At 43.2% G+C, this 22,496-nt stretch overlaps 1 long non-coding RNA gene across 1 annotated transcript; it reads left to right on the forward strand.

The window, feature by feature from the left end:
* The first annotated feature begins 13,269 nt into the window (after positions 1-13,269).
* Positions 13,270-22,272, forward strand: LOC115896181. Its single transcript, XR_004056118.1, has 4 exons — positions 13,270-13,386; positions 13,989-14,156; positions 14,235-14,447; positions 22,177-22,272. It is a non-coding gene; the product is annotated as an uncharacterized LOC115896181 (long non-coding RNA).
* The last annotated feature ends 224 nt before the right edge of the window (positions 22,273-22,496 follow it).

Here is a 22,496-nt window from a genome sequence, read left to right on the forward strand (position 1 = left end):
CAGGATGGTTAATGGCAGTGTCCAGAACTTACACAATCACACTTCTGCCATATTTTATTGGCTAATACATTTATCAGATCTGATCATGTTTAAGGGGGTGGAGAGACCTTACCTCCTGATGAGGGAGTGGTGGGTCAAACTAAAGAAAACCAAGTGTGATGGAAGATATTTTTGTAGCCCTTTTTGGAAAATATATGCAATCCAAAACATCCTGTTGGCCAAAAAGGAAGAACACCATCACGCCTGACCCCTCCAGTGTAAGTCCTGTGATTCTATAGTATCCTGGGGAAGATCATGTCTTAGGAAGCAGGTGTGGAGTCGAAGCTCTAAATAAAGCCCCATTTACAGTCATAATTTCACTTTATTTTGATGAAATTTTGTGCCATTTTCGATAAAGTAGGGGCTCACAAACTCTTCAGAGATCTCTCCAGTGGCGGGGATGATATGCTTCCTCCTCCACAGTTCTGCTTTACAGATAAGTGGATCTAGGTCTCAGTTTCAGTTATTTAAAACATCAGAGACTTGGATGCATGCAGGTCACAAAAAGGTGAAAGAATGTTCTCTTACTTTCCCTTCTCTCACTCACTGCACCCTGAACAAGAACCTGCTCTACCTTGACCTTTTGAATGGGGAGGAGGATCGCACTCCTGTCTAACCTTCAAGTTTCCAGAGATAAACCTGCTGCCCAAACAGCATGGTTCATTATGAAGACTAAACCTTACACCAACAGCTCTCCCCTTATCCACCATGGCAGAAACTGAATCCCATGGAAAGACCCAGAAAATTCTTGCTCAAAAGGACCAGTGTCATGCCCCTTCTGCCCAAATGAAGCTAACATATTCATCACAATATGGGGTGCTGATAGGGATATAAAAATTATTACCAAAAAAATTAGACAAATTCGTTATTTTTATTACACCCACTTTTTTGTCCTTCAAATATAGAGGAAAATAAGCCTGCCCAGCAGGAGAAGTTGTTCCCCTGGGAGATCATCCTCTTTCCAGTTGAAAATCTGAAACTGGAATCACTAGAATGGAGCAAGGCTTTCTGGTATGATGCAGCACTGGGTCTTGGGGCAGCCAGAGTTAGGGAGGGCTCATCTTCTGGGTGACACTAACCTTTGGTCTCCGTTTTTTTGTTCTCATTGCAAAAACAAAATTTCAGAGTATCAAGAGCCAAAGCGATTTACTCTATTTTATTCTTTAGAAAATGCAATCTCAAGGATACTCCAGACTGTTATGCGCTAAATTGTATCCCCCCAAAACTGGCATGTTGATGTTCTAACCCCAGTACCTGAAAAGGTGACTGCATTTGGAGAGGTCTTTAAGGAAGTCATTAAGGTAAAAAGAGGTCATATGAGTGTGCCTTAATTCAATGTGACTAGTGTCCTTATAAAAAGAGAAGATTAGACACAGAGAGATACAGAGGAGCGACCATGTGAAGACATAGAGAGAACACATCCACAAACCAAGGAAAGAAGCCTCAGAAGAAACCAGCACTGCCAACACCGTGACCTTGAACGTCCAGCCTCCAGAACTGTGAGACAATGAATTTCTGTTGTTTAAGTCACCCAGTGTGTGGTACTTTGTTATAGCAGCCCCAGCAAATTAAAACAAACATATTATACTGCCCAATGGAGAGTTTTACCTGACTGCACCCTGACTCAATCAAGGTCTATATGCTCTGGGACTTCTCCAGCTCCTCATGAGAAATGACAAAGAATGGCATGTCCAGCTCCTGGGGTCCCTGATGGCAGTGAGAGGCAGCTCCTAATAGGGGGAGCTTTGGGGTGACCAAGACTTTGTAGACTTCATCACTGTTGGGCCACTTGGATTCAGTCACCTGACCACAATGGATCCATGGGCCTGGATTCACCTCTTATATTCGTGTCTTTTTTTTCTTGGACTTCCACAATTGGTCTCTGGTAGACATGGAGGGAAAGGACACAGGGATTCAAAATCCTGACTACCCTAGTGGCCTCCCCTCACTTCCACTCAGAGACAACACGGCCATTTCTCTGAACTCCTTGGGACGTGGCCAAACTAAGTAATAGAGCACGGAGAGGTGCCTTGAATAGAGTTCCCTGGAAGGGTGGCTGGTGCCCTCTAGACCCTTTGACTATACGCACTGGGCTTCTTTAGCATGAGATGTCCCAGAGACGGCCACATTCTATGCTTGGATCCTCAAACCAAAGTGTGTGAGGGTCTTAGCCCTAGCCAAATGAGCACTGAATTCAAGAGAGACCAGGAAACATTCTGAATATTGGGACACTTTACTCCTGAATCCGGAATCCTGGAAGTTGGCTTCTGGCCAGAGAGGCAGGTGTCATTATATCTGGGCTGCCTCTGTGAGGCCTCTTTTTCCTCTGCCTTTCACATCTTTCTACCCCTGTTAATCCCAGAACAGACAGAAACATTCCGACTTCTTAGATGCCTCTTGCTATAAGTTTCAATGCCATTTGATTGAATTAATAAATGAAAGCAACTTTAATACAAGATAAGGTTTAAAGAATGATATTTGACATGGGTTTAGAATGAATAAATGGATCAAGTAATGGATTTTGAGAAAATTCATGTAAAATTTATTTTTAACCATTTTATTAACCTGACTGTGGAATTCATAAATGATTCCATATTAATACAAAAAAGTGCAATCACAAATGTGTGAATGCACAGAAGTGTGAATGAGGGGTAATGCACACAAGAAAAAAAGGTGTGCACAGGAAGAAATTCTTCATTCCAGGTTTCTACTGATCCCTCTTGTCAAGATGGGCTAAAAGTCCAAAAATCTGCTTTCCTCACATGGTGAAATGATTCAGCATAAAATACAACTGATTGAACACAATTATCTATGCTTTAAATACATTAGAAAAAAACAATAAGGAAGAATAATCCTACCATCACTAAGATTTTAAATTATAATAAAATAAAGCCTAAAAATGTGTCTTTTGTTCCCAATTCCAATGATTATAGGATTGCAGCATTTGGCTTTCAAAGGACCATTTAAAACGACTCAGAGAAGTTTTCTTAACAAACTCTATAGCAGGACCACAGCTAAACCTATGAGCAGTAGTAGAAGTAAACAATGACACTGCTGCCTTTAAAATTTCATTTTGAAAAGCATGTTCGAAAGTGGCTGACTAGCTCCTAATTTGATCACTACCATTTGAAGTCACATGTTAGATTGGCAAAATCGTCATAATTTTATGTATTTTATTTTTGTAATGCAAGTGTTTCACTCTGCTATCTGATAAAAAAAAATGTCAAGCCAGGCATGGTGATGCGTGCCTTGTAGTCCCAGCTACTCAAGAGTCTGAGGCAGGAGGAGTCATTAAGTTCAGGAGTTCAAGGCTACAGCAAGCTATGATGGTGCCACTGCACTCCAGCCTGTGCAACAGAGAAAGAATACAATGTTAATGTAAAATCTTAGTGTTAGGAGTTCAACCTTGAACTGATTCTGTGAGACTCTATTTGAGAGAAGCTGTTGTGTACAATGAGGTTTGGGGAATATCAACAAGAAGTAAATGCCAACATTGTTTCTAATTTACAAACTAAAAGGAAATTCCCTGAACTTTTAATGCTAAGCTACATCATTGTAGAATGAATGACAAAAAATTATCCTACGAAACATAACCAGTTGCTAGATATATCTGAATATTAATTAGAAAAAAAGGTGAATGAAAGATATGTTTTAGGAATAAAAACTATAAAAGAACTGTAAAAGCTTATCACCCCTTGGCTGGAGTTACATAAAGTTACTACTCACCTGTAAATTGGGATTCCCATGGTGGCTACTTCCTAAAGTTCATACAATGACTAAATGTGTGTGTGTGTGTTTTTAATTATGATACTTTAAGATCTAGGGTACATGTGCACAACGTGCAGGTTTGTTACATATGTATAAACGTGACATGTTGGTGTGCTGCACCCATTAACTCGTCATTTACATTAGGTATATCTCCTAATGCTATCCCTCTCTCCTCCCCCAACCCCATGACAGGCCCCAGTGTGTGATGTTCCCCTTCCTGTGTCCAAGTGTTCTCATTGTTCAATGCCCACCTATGAGTGAGAACATGCGGTGTTTGGTTTTCTGTCCTTGCGATACTTTGCTGAGAATGATGGTTTCCAGCTTCATCCATGTCCCTACAAAGGACATGAACTCATCCTTTTTTATGGCTGCATAGTATTCCATGGTGTACATGTGCCACATTTTCTTAGGGGATTAAATGTGTTTTGATGCATCAAAAGCACCTAGAAAAGTGTCTGAGACATAGTGAGTGCTAAAGTCTCCCTAAGTAAATAAAAAATATATAAAAGTGATGCTAAATTCAAGGTCCTGATCCTCTGCACACACCCAATGTGTTTAAAATTCTGTTCATCCTCTCTTCCACATTCACAGTGAAATGTTTCTAATTAACTTAATGGGCTGTGTGAGGTGTTCATCATCTTTTACATTAAACTTGGTACATTGTACAACACTCTTATATTGTAATAATTTACCAAGCTAACACAGGCTTACCTTGTTTTTAATCCTTTTCACACACAGCATAGAACTGTATTGCTATGGTTTTTAAATTTCAGATTATTTGAAAAATATTTACACTATAGTAGCCAAACAGTAATAATTATAAGCAAATTGGATAAAACATTTGAAATTAGAGAACTATATTTAGTTCTATATTTATATTTATATCTATATTTAGAATAAATTTCTCACCTTACAGAAAAATTTCTTATTGAAAACCCCTTTATTTCACATACAAATAAGAATTCAGCATAGTTTTCTATACTCAGAGAGAACAGAGATAAACAGAGTCCTTTTGTGTGGTTTGGGTATTTTATTAGATGCTGAGTTCAAGAAAGTCTCCCCCCTGAAGAACCTGAAATTCCACTTTTCTTTGAAATGGAGTCTTTTCAAAGTTAGTAACAGCGAAGCTGTCATTCACATGATGGATGGCTGAACAAAAAGACAGAGACAGCGGATGCTGCATTTTGTTTTTGTAATGTTGCCTTGTCCACAAGGCACTATTTACACTTAAATCAATTAAAATTACATTAATTTTAAAAGTCGGTTTTCCCAGGTTCTCTCTTGTACTAGCCACATTTCAAGTGCTCAGAATTCATGGGTGGCCGGTGACTGTCGTAATGAACAGCACAGATATAGTCATTCTATCACCACAGAAGGGAGCTGGACAGCAGTGTTCCAATGTTTTAAGGACAGAATCCTGAGTATAATTATAGGATGATGACAATACCGAGTTCCCATTCCAATTCACGGTCTCTTCTCTGATGAGTGGTGTAGGGGGAAACCCATCTCTTTTGTGAATAAAGGTTAAATTTTCCAACTACAGATAAGTAGTTAACATTACTTTTTTTAAAACCAGTTCTACACTGTTAAGTTACAACCAAGAGTGCGGGGCATGAATTTTATTTACATTTTAACATATGGTTTTAAAGGGGAGATTCGTGTGAAAAAGAAACAAAACTCAGAAAAAAACCCCAGAAGTTTTCATACCAATTCCCACAGTAATAACAATCCCTTTTCTGTCATTACAGTTCACCCTCATTCTGATTTCATAGTAATCCTGTTCATGTCTTTCTTTAAAGCTTTATCCCTTGCATACATTTCTAAAACAACATAGGCTATCTCAAACTTTATATAAATTTTGAATTTTTCATACAAATGGAATCATGCTGTGTATATTCTCACAATGCCTCATTTTAGATGAAATGCATGTTTGCTAAGTTATTATAGGTGTCTGCAGAGTGTTCATGTTTATTATTGGTAACATTTCATTGAATAAATACATCATATATTAAATTAACCCTTCTCTCTTTTATGGTCACTTCATTTGTTGTCAGATTTTTTAAATTGCAAGCAACGCTGTTACAAGCCTTCTAGCACTAGTATGTTGGCACAATGAGCACATATCTGTCAAAATTATACACCTAGGAGTGGACTTACTGGTATATGTGTATGATATCCCACCCAAAGAGATGATGCCACGCTGCCAGATAAAGTGGCTGTGGCAAGCGGTGTGTGGTAGATCTTGATGGTCTGTATTCTCACCAATATTTGGAATATTCATTGATTTTAATATAGAAATTCTAGTGGATTTTTCCAAATATCTCATTATGTTTTCTTCATTAAACTTTATTGAGATATAAATCACATACTATTCACCCATCTAAAGTATACAATTCAATGACTTTTCACATATTCAGTTTTAAATCTGTACATGTAATTTTAGAACATTTTCATCATCCTGAGATAATCCATGACTTTATAATATGTCTCTCTATACATTGAAGTAAATCCATAAATTTTGAGTTTTCACTTCAAGAGTGTTTTTTCTATCATTGGCAGCTTTCCTAGCTTGACAAGCACCTTTCCAAGTACCTTTAAAAATCCTATTTTTAATAGAGATTTCATTCAGTAATCAGATTTGGAGAGTACTGACAAGTTTTGCCACATTGAGACTTATAATTCATGAACATGGAATGTTTATTTATTAAATGCTCTTAAATAAAGTATTGCTGTTTTTACTTGTGCATCTTTTAGTAGATTTATTCCAAAGATCTTGAAATATTGTGCTAATTCACAGTATCTCTTTCTTTGTTGAATTTCAGTGTCGGTTGTGGTATGTATAAATATAAATAATTTTTTATAGTTTTAATTCAATGACTTTGCTTAAAACTTTTATTAATTCATGTAGTTTATACATTCTCTTGCCTGATTGCACTAGCTAGGAAATCCAGTGTAATTTTGAGTTCAATGGAGAGGGCAGGTCTGCTGGCATCTTCTCTGTGCCCTCCTGATCCACGCTCCATATACTCTCCCTGTTCTGTGTCCTGGACACTGTGCTGCATGGCCTGCTGGACCACAAAAGGCAACCTTGCTGTCTGGCTTTTATTTGGGATCGGCTAAATGGGAGCATCATTACGGGGAGAGTGAAGAGGAGCACTGGTTGGAGGGATTTCTCCCCATGGCTTTCAGTATGACACAGGGAGAAATGAGACATGATTGACCCGGATTCATTAATATGGGATCTTCACCCAGTATCTTAGATTAAATGTGTTATTTTGAAAACCTCAGAGTGATGCTAATAGTCAGCCGGGTTAGCTTAATTAAAACCCAAATTCAACTGTGGCCTAGCACAGTGTTTCTCAAATTTGACTACGCTTTCAATCACATGGGAGATTTTAAATAGCCCCAGGTCTAGATCAACACACAAAACCAATTAAATCTAATTCCTTCAAAAGTAGGATCCTGGAAACAGTATTGTTCCGAAAACTCTCCAGGTTTGACTCCAATCAGCAGACAAGTTAAAAACTAGTGGCTGAAAGCAGTGGTTCTCAATATTTCGTATGTATCAAAATCATCTGGGAATTGTAGCAAAACTACACAGGCCCAGATATTATTCTAATTTAACAGGCTAGAGCCTTGAGTTTATTAAAAGAAATCATCTCTCCAGATTTTGCTATATGCAACAATTGGTGAAAAAGACTAGCCTATTTCAACAGAATCCCTATCACAGGCATACTGCAGAGGAAAGTGTCTGAACACAGCTCAGAGAGACGGTAAAGTGGGAATGTATCCATTATGTGCAACCTACTTAACATCTCCTAACCACATCTCCCTGAAGGACTGAGAGGATGCCCCCCTCACCAAGGCATTAAGGTGCCATATGACACATACAGGTATAAAAACTGCTAGGTCGGCCAGGCGCGGTGGCTCAAGCCTGTAATCCCAGCACTTTGGGAGGCCAAGACCGGCGGATTACGAGGTCAGGAGATCGAGACCATCCTGGCCAACACGGTGAAACCCCGTCTCTACTAAAAAATACAAAAAACTAGCCGGACGAGGTGGCGGGCGCCTGTAGTCCCAGCTACTCGGGAGGCTGAGGCAGAAGAATGGCGTAAACTCGGGAGGCGGAGCTTGCAGTGAGCTGAGATCCGGCCACTGCACTCCAGCCTGGGCGACAGAGCCAGACTCCGTCTCAAAAAAAAAAAAAAAAAAAAAAAAACTGCTAAGTCTCCTGAGCAGTCACCAACCTCGAGTCCTGGGTATTCAGAAATTCTTATCCAGTAGCTACACCAAAGCCAATTGATATGTCAGAGCCCCTCAAATAAGCAGAAGGCTGGTGCCTTTGAGAAAAGACCCTGTAATTCACTCAGAGATACATTCTTTTTACAGGCTTTTCCCAGAGGAACGTTTAGTCATTTATCGCTGTGCACTGGGGAATGGAACACCCCAAATAATCTGGGAGCTCAACTTTAATGTCTTTAATCCTGTCAAAGGTTACCCTGGGGTTCATACTTTGTTGTAACCTGTATAAAAATCTTTCCCTACACTAAATGTAGTGAAGATATTCTACTATATTATTTTAAAGAGATGAGTAAAATAGCATTTTTTTTTTTACAAGAGATGAGTACAACTGCATTTTTTCCTTACAGATAACCCATTGTTCTTAAATTATTTTCTAAATCGTTTTCCTTTACCCACTGATCTGTAATGTTGCCTCTGCCGTATATACGTTCAGGGCTTTCTATTCTGTTCCAAAGTTGTAGTTTACTACCCCTGTCTCAACGTTCCGACTCTGTCAACATCCCGACTCTCTCAATTAAAATAACTCTAATATAAGTCTTAATATCTGCTAAGGAAATTCTCTCTGCGTATTCTTATTTAGAGTGTCACAGTTACTTTTTGTCTTTCATATTTTGATAGAAGGCTTAAAATTGGCTATGTGTCACAAAAATGCTTGATAAATGTTTGATTAAGATGTATTTGAGTTCTTAGAGCACCGTAGGAAATTAATGTCATTTTTTTGTGTGTGTGTGACGGAGTCTCGGTCTGTCGCCCAGGCTAGAGCGCAGTGGCCGGATCTCATCTCACTGCAAGCTCCGCCTCCCGGGTTCACGCCATTCTCCTGCCTCAGCCTCCTGAGTAGCTGGGACTACAGGCGCCCGCCACCTCGTCCGGCTAGTTTTTTTTTTTGTATTTTTAGTAGAGACGGGGTTTCACCATGTTAGCCAGGATGGTCTCGATCTCCTGACCTCGTGATCCGCCCGTCTCGGCCTCCCAAAGTGCTGGGATTACAGGCTTGAGCCACCGCGCCCGGCCCAAAAATTTTCATTTTCTATCTGTGCAAAACAGCTCTATAATTTCTTCTACCTACCATGCAAAAATATCTTATTAGCTTCAAGCGTGTTCTAATCATTTGTATTTTCTGCATTCAGCATATTACCATTTGCAAATTATAAGAGTTCTGTGCCTTCTTTTCAAACCTTTTTATGTGTGTTTCTTTTCTTCTTTACAACACTGGGAAGATCCTCAATTACAATTTTCAGTAAGAGCAGTGAAAACTGCTGGCCCACCCAAAAAAAAGTTGAGCTGCAACTCCTGAGAACTGACTGTGTTGCTCTTATGCGTCAGTCCTTTGGGACCCATCCTAAACCCAGGGATTTACAGTGCCACAAATGCACCCTGCAGCCTTTAGATATAGCCTTTATCCACCTAGCCCTCGAAGGCCTCAGACACTGCCCAGAGCAGCCAACATCACCCAAGACAAAAGCGGCCCCGCAGCTCAACTTGCTCTTCTAGATTTCTGCCTTCTGCTGGTGCCCGGCCTGGCAAATCTTTACCGCTTGGTTAGCCCCTCCACACTTTCCATCAGATTTTTCAAATATGTACTCTTTTCCCACTTGCCCAGTAGTACTCAATGGGAGGGATGATCCAAGTTACATAATTAATAATTGCTGAAAACTAAAGTAGAATGTACAATTTTTATGTCATTGTTGCATGCCAAGAGAGAAAATGCATAGGTATCAGTAGTGACTACTTAAACATGTGTAACTTAGAGGTAGTAAAACCAAAAATGTTAGATAATATCTATCTATTCCAGACTAAAATATGTATCAATAAACTTAAACTTCTAGGAAAAATATCTGCATATGTAATATATGACTGTGACTCTGATAGACAAACGTGGGAATATAGTATGAAGATACTTCTCATCATCTTCACTCTATGAGGCAGATAGTGTGAAATGAGACCCAGGGATTTGAAATGTGTTGCAAGACTCTATGAAAGGCACTAGAGTAAGTTCTACACAAATAAATCAAAGCAATCTCCTCATAAATTACTTTGGGCTTATCTGTAAGATGCATGTCCTTATCAAAATGGAGTTAATTCTAGGTAGGTGATCTTGATTAAATAAAATGGACTCTGACTCACTAGCTACTGGTCCACCATCAGTTTTTCCCTTTACTAAAAGGGAGGCCCCACCCTGAGCCAGCATTTCCCAAGAGGAGTTCTCTTGCTGACATCAGCTTCCGACAGGGTAAATTTTCATGGGAACCCAAAGAGAAGAGGAAGAGCTCAAGAAAAAGTGCCTAAAGAAATGACAAGAATGATAACATTTTACACTTTTATTGTGCTATGAGTCAAATAGTGGTCTTAGCACTTTAAAAAATGCCAATTCATTTTATTGTGACTACACATCTATGGCTTGTGCCTGTTACTTTTCCCTTTTATAATTAATGCCATAGGAATGAAGATCACACACAAGTAGGGATGGAGCTGGGTTTGCACCCAGACAATCCTGCCCCAGGGCCATGCTCCATCACTGCACTTTTCCAGAATGTGAGGGTGGGCGGAGAGTCCAGCTCAGGGAGAGAGACGGGAGTGAGAGAAGAAGGAGAGTGGGCCCACTGGATCACTGTGGTGGTCTGGACCCACGATTCCAGGAGAGAAAGACAAGGATTATGTCACTCAGGAAAAATATCCAAAGTCTCTGGTTTAAACTTAAGCATCTCCAGCTCTAGGACAAGCGGCTGGCGGGGAAGACAAACTAAGCCAAAGCCGCAGCTCTGAAGATTTCCCTCTCCTGAGAATTGTGCAGGAGTTTCCCTGACCCCATGGCCACCTCTCACCCTTTGCTCTTGATTTTCCCCCAGGACTGAGGAGGGCGTCCTATCTGGTTTCCACTGGGTCCTGGGTTCTAGAGAAGCCATCAGAGTGAGTGGAGGATGAGCTTCATAAAGTGAGAGATCTCCAGGATCCTCCCTGGATCCCAGATACCCGGAGAAGCCGGGTCCTGTGTCCCGGAACTCCCTTCCTGCTCCTCTGTGGACCCTGACTTGGGGAGACCTGGGCTGGTGAGGAGAGGATCAGGATGAACTGGGCTGGGGAGGCAAGAGGGAAAGAGCGATTTGGAGGGCTCAGCAGCTCCTCTCGCGACGCCTCCGCCCCGGGCTGGGGTCTGCAGACTCCTCAGGTCTTCTGTCCCAGAGCCGCCGCCCCACGCCACCCTCCCCTGGTTCCCGTCCCTCTCTCCCCTTCACACCTTCCCCAACACAGTAAGAAGCTCCCAAGTGAGCGGCTCCGGTGCCGGGCGGGGACGTGGGAGGGCGCTCGGGAGGCTGGGTCCCCGCGGGGAGGCGGAGCGAGGGCGTCCCAGAGACAGGGGGCTGCGGACCCGAGGGGAGCGGGGCGGCGTCCCAGGCTCCCTGCGCCTCTCCCGCCGGCAACGTGTCGGTTCCTGGAGCCCAGGCCCGCACCCCGGGTACCTGAAGGCGGTCGGGCTGCGCCTTCACCATGTGGGCCCTGAGCTCCCAAGCGGCGCCTTCGTGGGCGACACGCGGTTCCTGAGCTTCCACAGTCGCGACGAGAATCAGAGCGTGAAGCCGCGGGCGCCGCGGGTGGAGAAGATGGGACAGGGCTGTGGGCGCCCTGAGGAAAGTTCTCGAAGACCGCAGGGAATGTGTTACTGAGGGGCCTGAGGCTCCCGGGCCGGCACCACCACCAGGGTCAGCCGGTGAGTGACCTCAGACTCCGGGCACAGGTGTTGGCCCCTCGCACCCCCGACCCCGGAGGTAGGAGCCCGGATCTCCCAGGGATGGGGGGCGGGGCCTCAGCTGATCCCTCTAAGGTGGGGAAGCGCTGGGGACATTTTGCTCCAGGTTTCTCTTTCCATCTGGATCATGACTGATTTGTGCTGTGACCAATCACAGAGGGAGGAAGGAGCTGGGGTGGGCGGGGAGACCTCTCTCCCCTCCCCGGCCCCGCCTCCGGCTCTCCCTGGGGCAGGCCCAGGGCACCGCACCTGCAGATGCTACTGCCTGGCTGGGTGGTGACTCTGGACAGGAGCTTCCTCGGGGGACACTTTCAGTCCACCTACGACAGGGAGATTTCACGTCCCTGAAGGAGGACCTGGAGACCTGGACAGCGGCTCAAAGAGCGGCTTGGAGGATCCAGCGCACTTGGGAGAGGTTCTGGACCGCGGAGGCCACAAGGGAAGCCCTGATAGGTCACTGCATTAGGTGGTTGTTCAGACACCTGGAGCAGGCAAGGAGACGCTACTACCGACAGGTACTGGGGTCCTCCGGGCCGCACGTCAGGACCTCTCGGAGCTGAAATTATGTTCCTTGGAGGCATCCATATTTGAGGAACGAGGAGACCGAACACAGTCTCCTCCTCCTCCTCCTCCTCCTCCTCCTCAGCATTTCTACTGAGGGGTTGGGGATTCTGGCCCAGGCTCCTGAGGTTGTCCAGAGGGTGGGTGGGGAGGGAGGACAGAGAGAAGGAGTGCAGGGAGGTAAACAGGAAAGGACAGTAGTTACTCTTGTCAACAGTGATGTACATGGGTCCAGCTTCACTGGGAATCTTTTTCTTTCCTGGTCCTCTGTGCCGAAAAATTACATATAGTCTTTAACTCAACCGGAAGATAAAACACCAGGAAACGGAATCAGCAGAGACACAGTGGATGAAAGTACCACGCAGGACTGCTAGGTTCTAATAGAACGTAGCAGATGTATCAAAAGTTATTAACCTTTTTGCAAATCAGAAAAGAAACAGACATTTTAAGACTGAAAGGTGATATCACCAATGTTAGAACCAAAAAAACTGGACCTGAGGGTGTCTCACCCGAGGGGCTTGAGTTAAACTCTGTTCCTGTTCCTTCTGGAGCCCTGTGGAGACTCCTGCTGTGCAGCAAAGCCTGGGAGGGGCCCCTGGCTGTGGAAGACAGGCTGAGACGTCATCGGTGAGATAGGAGGAAGGGGACCTGCTGGACTCCCGGAGGCCCGGTACCCAGGGAAGGCCAGTTCCTGGGGCTGCCTTTGGGCTCCAGAACCTTGATCTAAAGTCAGGTTTTCCCGCTTCTCCATGAGCTTCCAGGAGCAGGGCCACATGGGTGTCAGAAAGCCCACAGTGCTTGGAAAGTGGGTCTGTCTCTTGTGGGACAAAAATTCTCAGGTCTTTCTCTTTCAGATTCTTAAATTGCTTAAAAGAGATTGAATTGGAATTACCCAGGCCCCAAACTGAATTGATGAATTGGAAGTGTGCAATATGCGTGTGTCTGTGCACATGTGGATGTATAAACAGGTATGGGCATCTGTGGGTATGTGTGTGTTTATAAGTGCGTATATGTATGTATCTGTACATATTTATGTATATAAGCAGGTATGGGTATGTATGTATGTGTGTGTGTGTTACTCTGTGACTTCTTCATACTTGGCACCACCCTGGCCTTTACCTGGTTGCTCTCTACACCGTAGGTTGCAAGGGACAGAACAGCTCTCCACCTGCAGGCACGGAAGGGGGATCAGGAGAAGTGTTGGGGAGAGCTGGTTTCATCACACTTAGAATAAGGAAACAGGACATAAATGGATGGGTCCCACTCTTTTACAGAATTGTGCCTTTAAAAAAGTGTCAGTCACGTTCCTAAGGGATTTACATAAATTAAATCATTTAAACCTCACAAGAGCCCTATGACCTAGAGACAGCTATCAGCCCCATTTTCAGACAAGGAAACTGAGGTCACTAGGAAGTTTAGTAACTGTCAATGGGGTGACTCATGACTCGAAGGAGACAGTCTGACTGCTGAGCCCAAGTGACCGCTCTTTCACACTCACCCTCATACCCATCTACTGGCTCCCTGTGGGTCACCGCCTGTGGGCTCTCACCAGCTTCCCTTTCTTCTCCAGGCACAGAGACTGGACCAGAGTCTATTGCATTTGCCACAGTCCCGACGGGGGAGTCATGGGGTTGAAGTGACCCATAGGCTGATGGAATGTGCTTGCTGGATGCAGGGGAAAGGGAGATTTATATCTGCCCTGGAGGAAGTCAGTGGTGTTTGCATCATGGCATACGAGGTGCACTATCTGGAATGCTGAAGGGTAAAGACCAGCGGGGGCCATGTAGAGTCTATTCATCACTGTTTTATTTCACAGCCTGCCTGGGCCTGAGAGCGGTGGGGTGTTCACTCATCTCCTTCCAATCCCTGATGATTCCTGACCTCTCTTCTTCCAACTGGTAATACCTGCACTCAAGGCTGAACCATGAGGAGGCGTCTACCCACACCCCAGACCACGGCACTTCCTCCTCTCTGTCTGCCACTCCCTAGTGGGGCCCCCGGATGCTGTGAGAGGACAGCAATGGAGATAGTAAGAGAACTTGACATTTACACTGGGAAAGAGAAAGCGGGATGTCAACCTAGGAGAAAGATAAGGGCTGCCACAGGGAAGGGGATGAGAGAAGTTCTAACTGGCCCCAAGGGTCACTTAACTCAATGAAAGCTGTGGGAAGTGTTTTCAGCTATCTATTTCTATATAAGAAATTGCCACAAACTTAGCAGCTTACAGCAACACATATGTATTATCCCACATTTCTATGGGTCAGGAATCCAGACACAGCTGTGCGGCTTTCTCATATGATTTTCATCAGAATGCCATGGCTGGGTCTTATCTGGAGGCTGAACTGGGGAAGGATCCACTTCCAAGCCCCAGCAATTGTTGGCAGGATTCATTCCTCCATGCCTGTTAGACTGACAGCCTCAGTTCCTTACTGGCTGGTGGCCAGAGGCTGACTTCAGTTCCTTGCCACACAGGCCTTTCTGCTTCATCAAAACTTGCAAACAAAGAAGGCAGAAGACAGAGTCATCTAGTAATACAGAGTGGGGCTGTTATGACCTCATCACAGAAGTGGCATCATTTTTGCCACATTCTGTTGCTTAGAAGCAAGTTTAGGTCCCACTGGTTCTCAGCTGAATGAGATGCCACGAGACAGGATCACTGGGCATCATCTTAGGATCTCTATGCACAGGCTGGACCATGACTGAACAAGATCATTACAAACCTGGGTCCCGGGCTGGGCCAGATGATCTGTAGAGCTGAGCTGTGTTTATGAAATCAAAGCCCTGGAAACAAAAATCAAGAGATGCCCACTGGAAAGACTGGTCTTGCGTTCTGTGTGAAAGCTAAGATGGCGTTCTCTCCAAATATTTTTCTCTATTAGTTTTCAAACTTCCTGCATCTGTAAAGAAGCAACACCACTAAACCTATCTGTTTTTTTTTTTTCATTCGAGTGTCATACTGTTAGGCAAATCTTCTGCTTTCACTATTCAAGCTTGTTTTCATGCAGAATCCCACAAACTTCTGGTAATTATACTTTGTTGATTTCTTTTCCTTCACTCAGTTTATTTTTTAGTGATTTTATTTCTTTTGTATGGATAAATTAGTCAATTTAATTAGGGAATTTGTGTCTTCTAAAGAAACCTTTCTACTATTTTTTGGACCATATGGGCTAAGATCCTCTTGCCAAGCCTCAGCTCCCTTCCCACGTGGACACAAGACAAAATTAGTTGGGGCCCTGGGAAGTTGGGGATTGGCATAGTTCTTAAACAGGACCAGACATGTAGGTCACAAAGATATAAGGCAGATACTTTGATTTCCTTATGTCCCTGATGACAGCATTCCTGGCACTCAATACCTGTCTGTAGAGGTGAACTCAACTAAACTCCTCCCTGATCACTCAATACCATGTGAGCCCAAGCACCTCTTATGTCATGGGCCAAATTCCCTTGTTTTATGTCATTTTTCCAGATGGGGTGCTGTTCACATGGGGACCTTTCTCCTTTTCCACCTCATTTTCCGTGTGTGAAACCGTGGGTCTTGATCACTCAGATCTCTCAGGGTCCTTTCTGCCCTTCCCTCCATCCTAATATTCTCCCTACAGTTCCCGCCAGGGTTTCCCCCAACCTCTTCTTCTCCATGTATCCAGTCTAGCATCTCTCAGTTCATTCTTCACACTTAACCCAGAGTGATTCTTCTGGAATGCAGATCTGATCAAGGTTCTTCCTGGCTTCAGTGCTGCCAATGCTGCACATTGTCCTCGAATAAAAGCCAAGGTTCTCCCCAACCCCACAAGCCTTAGTCATTGTACCTGCTCACTGCTCCAGGCTTGCTTTTGGCCCCTGCACTCCTTTCTCTCTAATCTCCACCCTGAACTGCTGGCAGTTCCCCCAGACTTCCTGTGTGCTCTGTCTTCTGAGCCTTTGTTTGTGATACTGATTCCCTAAAAGATTTATCCTGCCATTCACCTGGATTAATTGTGTTCCTCATCCAGTTCTCTGTTTAGACATTGCATCCTCCTGGAAGCAGTTTTCCGTGCTTATTATAGTAGCCTGCATTTACCTGATTTTTGAGTCCCTTTGCGGAATCTTTGATGTTTCACTCACTGAGGCCTAGAAGAGCCTGACACATAGTAACTGCCTAAAAAATGTTTGCTAAATAAATGTGGGGTTCACCATGAGATACCACCTTATATATGTAAGAATGGCATTAATTTGGCTGAGTGGTGGCTCAAGCCTGTAATCCTAGCATTTTGGGAGGCCAAGGCAGGCAGATCACAAGGTCAGGAGATTGAGACCATCCTGGCTAACATGGTGAAACCTTGTCTCTACCAAAATACAAAAAATTATCCAGGTGTGGGGAATTTTTTGAGACAGAGCAAGACTCTGTCTCAAAAAAAAAAAAAAAGAAAAACAAAAGAAAAAGAAAAAAATGGCATTAATTATAAAGTCAGAAAACAATACATGTTGGCATGGATGTGGTGAAGAGAGAACACTTTTACACTGCTGGTGGTGAGAATGTAAATTAGTACAACCACTATGGAAAGCAGTATGGCAATTCCTTAAAGAACTAAAACTAGATCTACTATTTGGCCCAGCAATCCCACTACTGGGTATCTACCCAAAGGAAAATAAGTAATTATATGGAAAAGACACATGCGCATGCACGTTTATAGCAACACAATTCACAATTGCAAGGATATGGAACCAACCTAAGTGCCCAACCAGTGGCTAAAGAAAGTGTGATGTGGGAGGTTAAGATGGCCAAATAGGAGCAGCTCCTGTCTGCAGCTCCCAGTGTGAGTGATGCAGAAGATGGGTGATTTCTGCATTTGCAACTGAGGTACTGGGTTCATCTCACTGGGGCTTGTCAGACAGTAGGTGCCGCCCATGGAGCAGGGCGGGGCATTGCCTCACCCAGGAAGTACAAGGGGTTGGAGAATTCCCTTTCCTAGCCAAAGGAAGCCATGACAGACAGTATCTGGAAAATCGGGACACTCCCACCCTAATACTGTACTTTTCCAATGGCCTTAGCGAATGGCACACCAGGAGATTATATCCCATGCCTGGCTCGGAGGATCCCACACCCACAGATCCTTGCTCACTGCTAGCACAGCAGTCTGACATCGAACCGCAAGGCGGCAGTGAGGCTGGGGGAGGGGAGTTCGCCATTGCTGAGGCTTGAGTAGGTAAACAAAGCAGCTGGGAAGCTCCAACTGGGTGGAGCCCACTGCAGCTCAAGGAGGTCTGTGTGTCTCTGTAGACCCCACCTCTGGGGGCAGGGCATAGCTGAACAAAAGGCAGCAGAAACTTCTGCAGACTTAAATGTCCCTGTCTGACAGCTTTGAAGAGAGTAGTGTTTCTCCCAGCATGGAGTTTGAGATCTGAGAACTGACAGACTGGCTCCTCAAGTAGGTCCCTGACCCCCAATAGCCTAACTGGGAGACACTTCCCAGCAGGGGGCCAATTGACACCTCATACAACCGGGTGCCCCTCTGAGATGAAGCTGCCAGAGGAAGGATCAGGCAGCAACATCTGCCATTCTGCAATATTTGCTGTTCTGCAGCTTCTGCTGGTGATACCCAGGCAAACAGGGTCTGGAGTGGACCTTGAGCAAACTCCAACAGAGCTGCAGCTGAAGGTCCTGACTGTTAGAAGGAAAACTAACAAACAGAAAGGACATCCACACCAAAACCCCATCTGTATGTCACCATCATCAAAGACCAAAGGTATATAAAACCACAAAGATGGAGAGAAACCAGAGCAGAAAAGCTGAAAATTCTAAAAATCAGAGCACCTCTTCTCCTCCAGAGGAATGCAACTCCTCGCCAGCAACATAACAAAGCTGTATGGAGAATGACTTTGACGAGTTGAGAGAAGAAGGCTTCAGACGATCAGTAATAACAAACTTCTCTGAGCTAAAAGAGGATGTTCGAACCCATCGCAAAGAAGCTAAGAACCTTAAAAAAGATTAGATGAATGGCTAACTAGAATAAACAGTGTAGAGAAGTCCTTAAATGACCTGATGGAGCTGAAAACCACGGCACAAGAACTACGTGACGCATGCGCAAGCTTCATTAGCTGATTTGATCAAGTAGAAGAAACGGTATCAGTGATTGAAAATCAAATGAATGAAAAGAAGTGAGAAGAGAAGTTTAGAGAAAGAAGAGTAAAAAGAAACAAACAAAGCCTCCAAGAAATATGGGACTATGTGAAAAGACCAAATCTACGTCTGATTGGTGTACCTGAAAGTGACGGGGAGAATGGAACCAAGTTGGAAAACACTCTTTGGAATATTATCCAGGAGAACTTCCCCAACCTAGCGAGGTAGACCAACATTCAAATTCAGGAAATACAGAGAATGCCACAAAGATACTCCTCGAGAAGAGCAACTCCAAGACACGTAATTGTCAGATTCACCAAAGGTGAAATGAAGGAAAAAAAGTTAAGGGCAGCCAGAGAAAAAGGTTGGGTTACCCACAAAGGGAAGCCCATCAGACTAACAGCGAATCTCTCAGCAGAAACTCTACAAGCCAGAAGAGAGTGGGGACCAATATTCAACATTCTTAAAGAGAAGAATTTTCAACCCAGAATTTCATATCCAGCCAAAGTAAGTTTCCTAAGTGAAGGAGAAATAAAAGCCTTTACAGAAAAACAAATGCTGAGAGATTTTGTCACCACCAGGCCTGCTTTATAAGAGCTCCTGAAGGAAGCACTAAACATGGAAAGGAACAACCGGTACCAGCCACTGCAAAAACATGGCAAATTGTAAAGACCATCAATGCTAGGAAGAAACTGCATCAACTAATGAACAAAATAACCAGCTGACATCATAATGACAGGATCAGATTCACACATAACAATATTAACCTTAAATGTAAATGGGCTAAATGCTCCAATTAAAAGACACAGACTGGCAAATTGGATGAAGAGTCGAGACCCATCAGTGTGCTGTATTCAGGCGACCCATATCATGTGCAGAGACACACATAGGGTCAAAATAAAGGGATGGAGGAAGATCTACCAAGCAAATGGAAAACATAAAAAAGCAGAGGTTGCAATCCTAGTCTCTGATAAAATAGGCTTTAAACCAACAAAGATCTAAAGAGACAAAGAAGGCCATTACATAATGGTAAAGGGATGCATTCAATAAGAAGAGCTAACTATCCTAAATATATATGCACCCAATATAGGAGCAGCCAGATTCATAAAGCAAGTCCTTAGAGACCTACAAAGAGACTTAGACTCCCACATAATAATAATGGGACACTTAAAAAAATTTTTTTTATTATACTTTAAGTTCTAGGGTACATGTGCACAACATGCAGGTTTGTTACATATGTATACATGTGCCATGTTGGTGTGCTGCACCCACTAACTCATCATTTATGTTAGGTATATCTCCTAATGCTATCCCTCCCCCACCCCCGACCCCATGACAGGCTCCGGTGTGTGATGTTGCCCACCCTGTGTCCAAGTGTTCTTGTTGTTCAATTCCCACCTGTGAGTGAGAACATGCGGTGTTTGGTTTTCTGTCCTTGCGATAGTTTGCTCAGAATGATGGTTTCTAGCTTCATCCATGTCCCTACAGAGGACATGAACTCATCCTTTTTTATAGTTGCATAGTATTCCATGGTGTGTATGTGCCACATTTTCTTAATCCAGTCTATCATTGATGGACATTTGGGTTGGTTCCAAGTCTTTGCTATTGTGAATAGTGCTGCGTTAAACATACATGTGCATGTGTCTTTATAGCAGCATGATTTATAATCCTTTGGGTATATACCCAGTAATGGGATGGTTGGGTCAAGTGATATTTCTAGTTGTAGATCCTTGAGGAATTGCCACACTGTCTTCCACAATGGTTGAGCTAGTTTACAGTCCCACCAACAGTGTAAGAGTGTTCCTATTTCTCCACATCCTCTCCAGCACCTGTTGTTTCCTGACTTCTTAATGATCGCCATTCTAACTGGTGTGAAATGGTATCTCATGTGGTTTTATTTGCATTTCTCTGATGGCCAGTGATGATGAGCATTTTTTTCATGTGTCTGTTGGCTGCATAAATGTCTTCTTTTGAGAAGTGTCTGTTCATATCCTTTGCCCACTTTTTGATGGGGTTGTTTGATTTTTTTCTAGTAAATTTGTTTAAGTTCTTTGTAGATTCTGGATATTAGCTCTTTGTCAGATGGGTAGATTGTAAAAATTTTCTCCCATTCTATAGGTTGCCTGTTCACTCTGATGGTAGTTTCTTTTGCAGTGCGGAAACTCTTTAGTTTAATTAGATCCCATTTGCCAAGTTTGGCTTTTGTTGCTATTGCTTTCTGGTGTTTTGTCATGAAGTCCTTGCCCATGCCTATGGCCTGAATGGTATTGCCTAGGTTTTCTTCTAGGGTTTTTATGGTTTTAGGTCTAACACTTAAGTCTTTAATCCACCTCGAATTAATTTTTTTATAAGTATAAGGAAGGGATCCGGTTTCAGGTTTCTACATATGGCGAGCCAGTTTTCCCAGCCTCATTTACTAAAGAGGGAATCCTTTCCCCATTTCTTGTTTTTGTCAGGTTTGTCAGAGATCAGATGGTTGTAGATGTGTGGTATTATTTCTGAGGGGTCTATTCTGTTCCATTGGTCTACATCTCTGTTTTGGAACCAGTACCATGCTGTTTTGGTTACTGTATCCTTGTAGTATAGTTTGAAGTCAGGTAGCGTGATGCCTCCAGCTTTGTTCTTTTGGCTTAGGATTGTCTTGGCAATGCAGGCTATTTATGGTTCCATATGAACTTTAAAGTAGTTTTTTCCAATTCTGTGAAGAAAGTCATTGGTAGCTTGATGGGGATGGCATTGAATCTATAAATTACCTTGGGCAGTATGGTCATTTTCACAATATTGATTCTTCCTATCCATGAGCATGGAATGTTCTTCCATTTGTTTGTGTTCTCTTGTATATCATTGAGAAGTGTTTTGTAGTTCTCCTTGAAAAGGTCCTTCACATCCCTTGTAAGTTGGATTCCTAGGTATTTTATTCTATTTGAAGCAATTGTGAATGGGAGTTCACTCATGATTTGACTCTGTGTCTGTTATTGGTGTATAAGAATGCTTGTGAGTTTTGTACATTTAGAAAACCTGATCATCTCAGCTCAAAATCTCCTTAAGCTGATAAGCAACTTCAGTAAGTCTCAGGATACAAAATCAATGTGCAAAAATTACAAAAACATACAAAATGACTTAATGGACTCTAGGGGCTGTTGGTGACATTTGGGAATAGGGTGAGGTATAAAAGACAACAATGGGTACAGAGTACACTGCTCAGGTGATGGTGTGCCAAAATCTCAGAATTCACTACTAAAGAACTCACACACATAACCAAAAACTACCTTTCCCCCAAACACTATTGAAATAAAAAATTTTTAAAATAAATGTGAGGTTGATTTGTAATTTTAAATTTATTTTGAATGGCTACTACAATAAAAAGATTTAAAAGATTATAATAATAAAAATGTGTATAGAGTGAAAAGCAAATTTCCTCATCCACCTCATCCACATTTCTTCCAAATTCCTTGCCTGGACACAACCACTGTTACCAGTTTCAGCAAGAAATTAAGACAGAAATTAAAGTTCTGCTCCTCATAATAATCAGGATCAATTATCCCTGCTTATACAGTAACTCCTCCTTTTCCCAACAGCCTCCTAGCCTGAGGAACCCAAATTGAACAGGTAAACAACATACACCTAAACGTAATGTAACTTGTGCTCTGTTCCATGGTAGGAACTTCCTTCTCTGGGATCCCAAACTCCTAGACAAGCTGAGTATGTTGAGGGGATGGGAAGCACCAACACCCCACGTGTGTTACCGGAAGTGCTGGTGAGTATAGTCACTCATTCTTCCACCACTGGTTGTTACAGACTTACTCTACCTGTTGGAGACTTGGCACCATGTAACAGCTGCTGGCATAACCTTAGTGTATGCTTCATCCTGAAGGACATTACCCATCCTGATAGGATGTGATCTTGAAGACAAAACCCAGTTGCACCCTCAAGAGAACATTCCACTGCTCTATCAGCTGGCAGCATGTGTGGTGCAGTATG

Source organism: Rhinopithecus roxellana, unplaced genomic scaffold, assembly GCF_007565055.1.
Source record: "Rhinopithecus roxellana isolate Shanxi Qingling unplaced genomic scaffold, ASM756505v1 contig5776, whole genome shotgun sequence".
NCBI lineage: Eukaryota > Metazoa > Chordata > Mammalia > Primates > Cercopithecidae > Rhinopithecus > Rhinopithecus roxellana.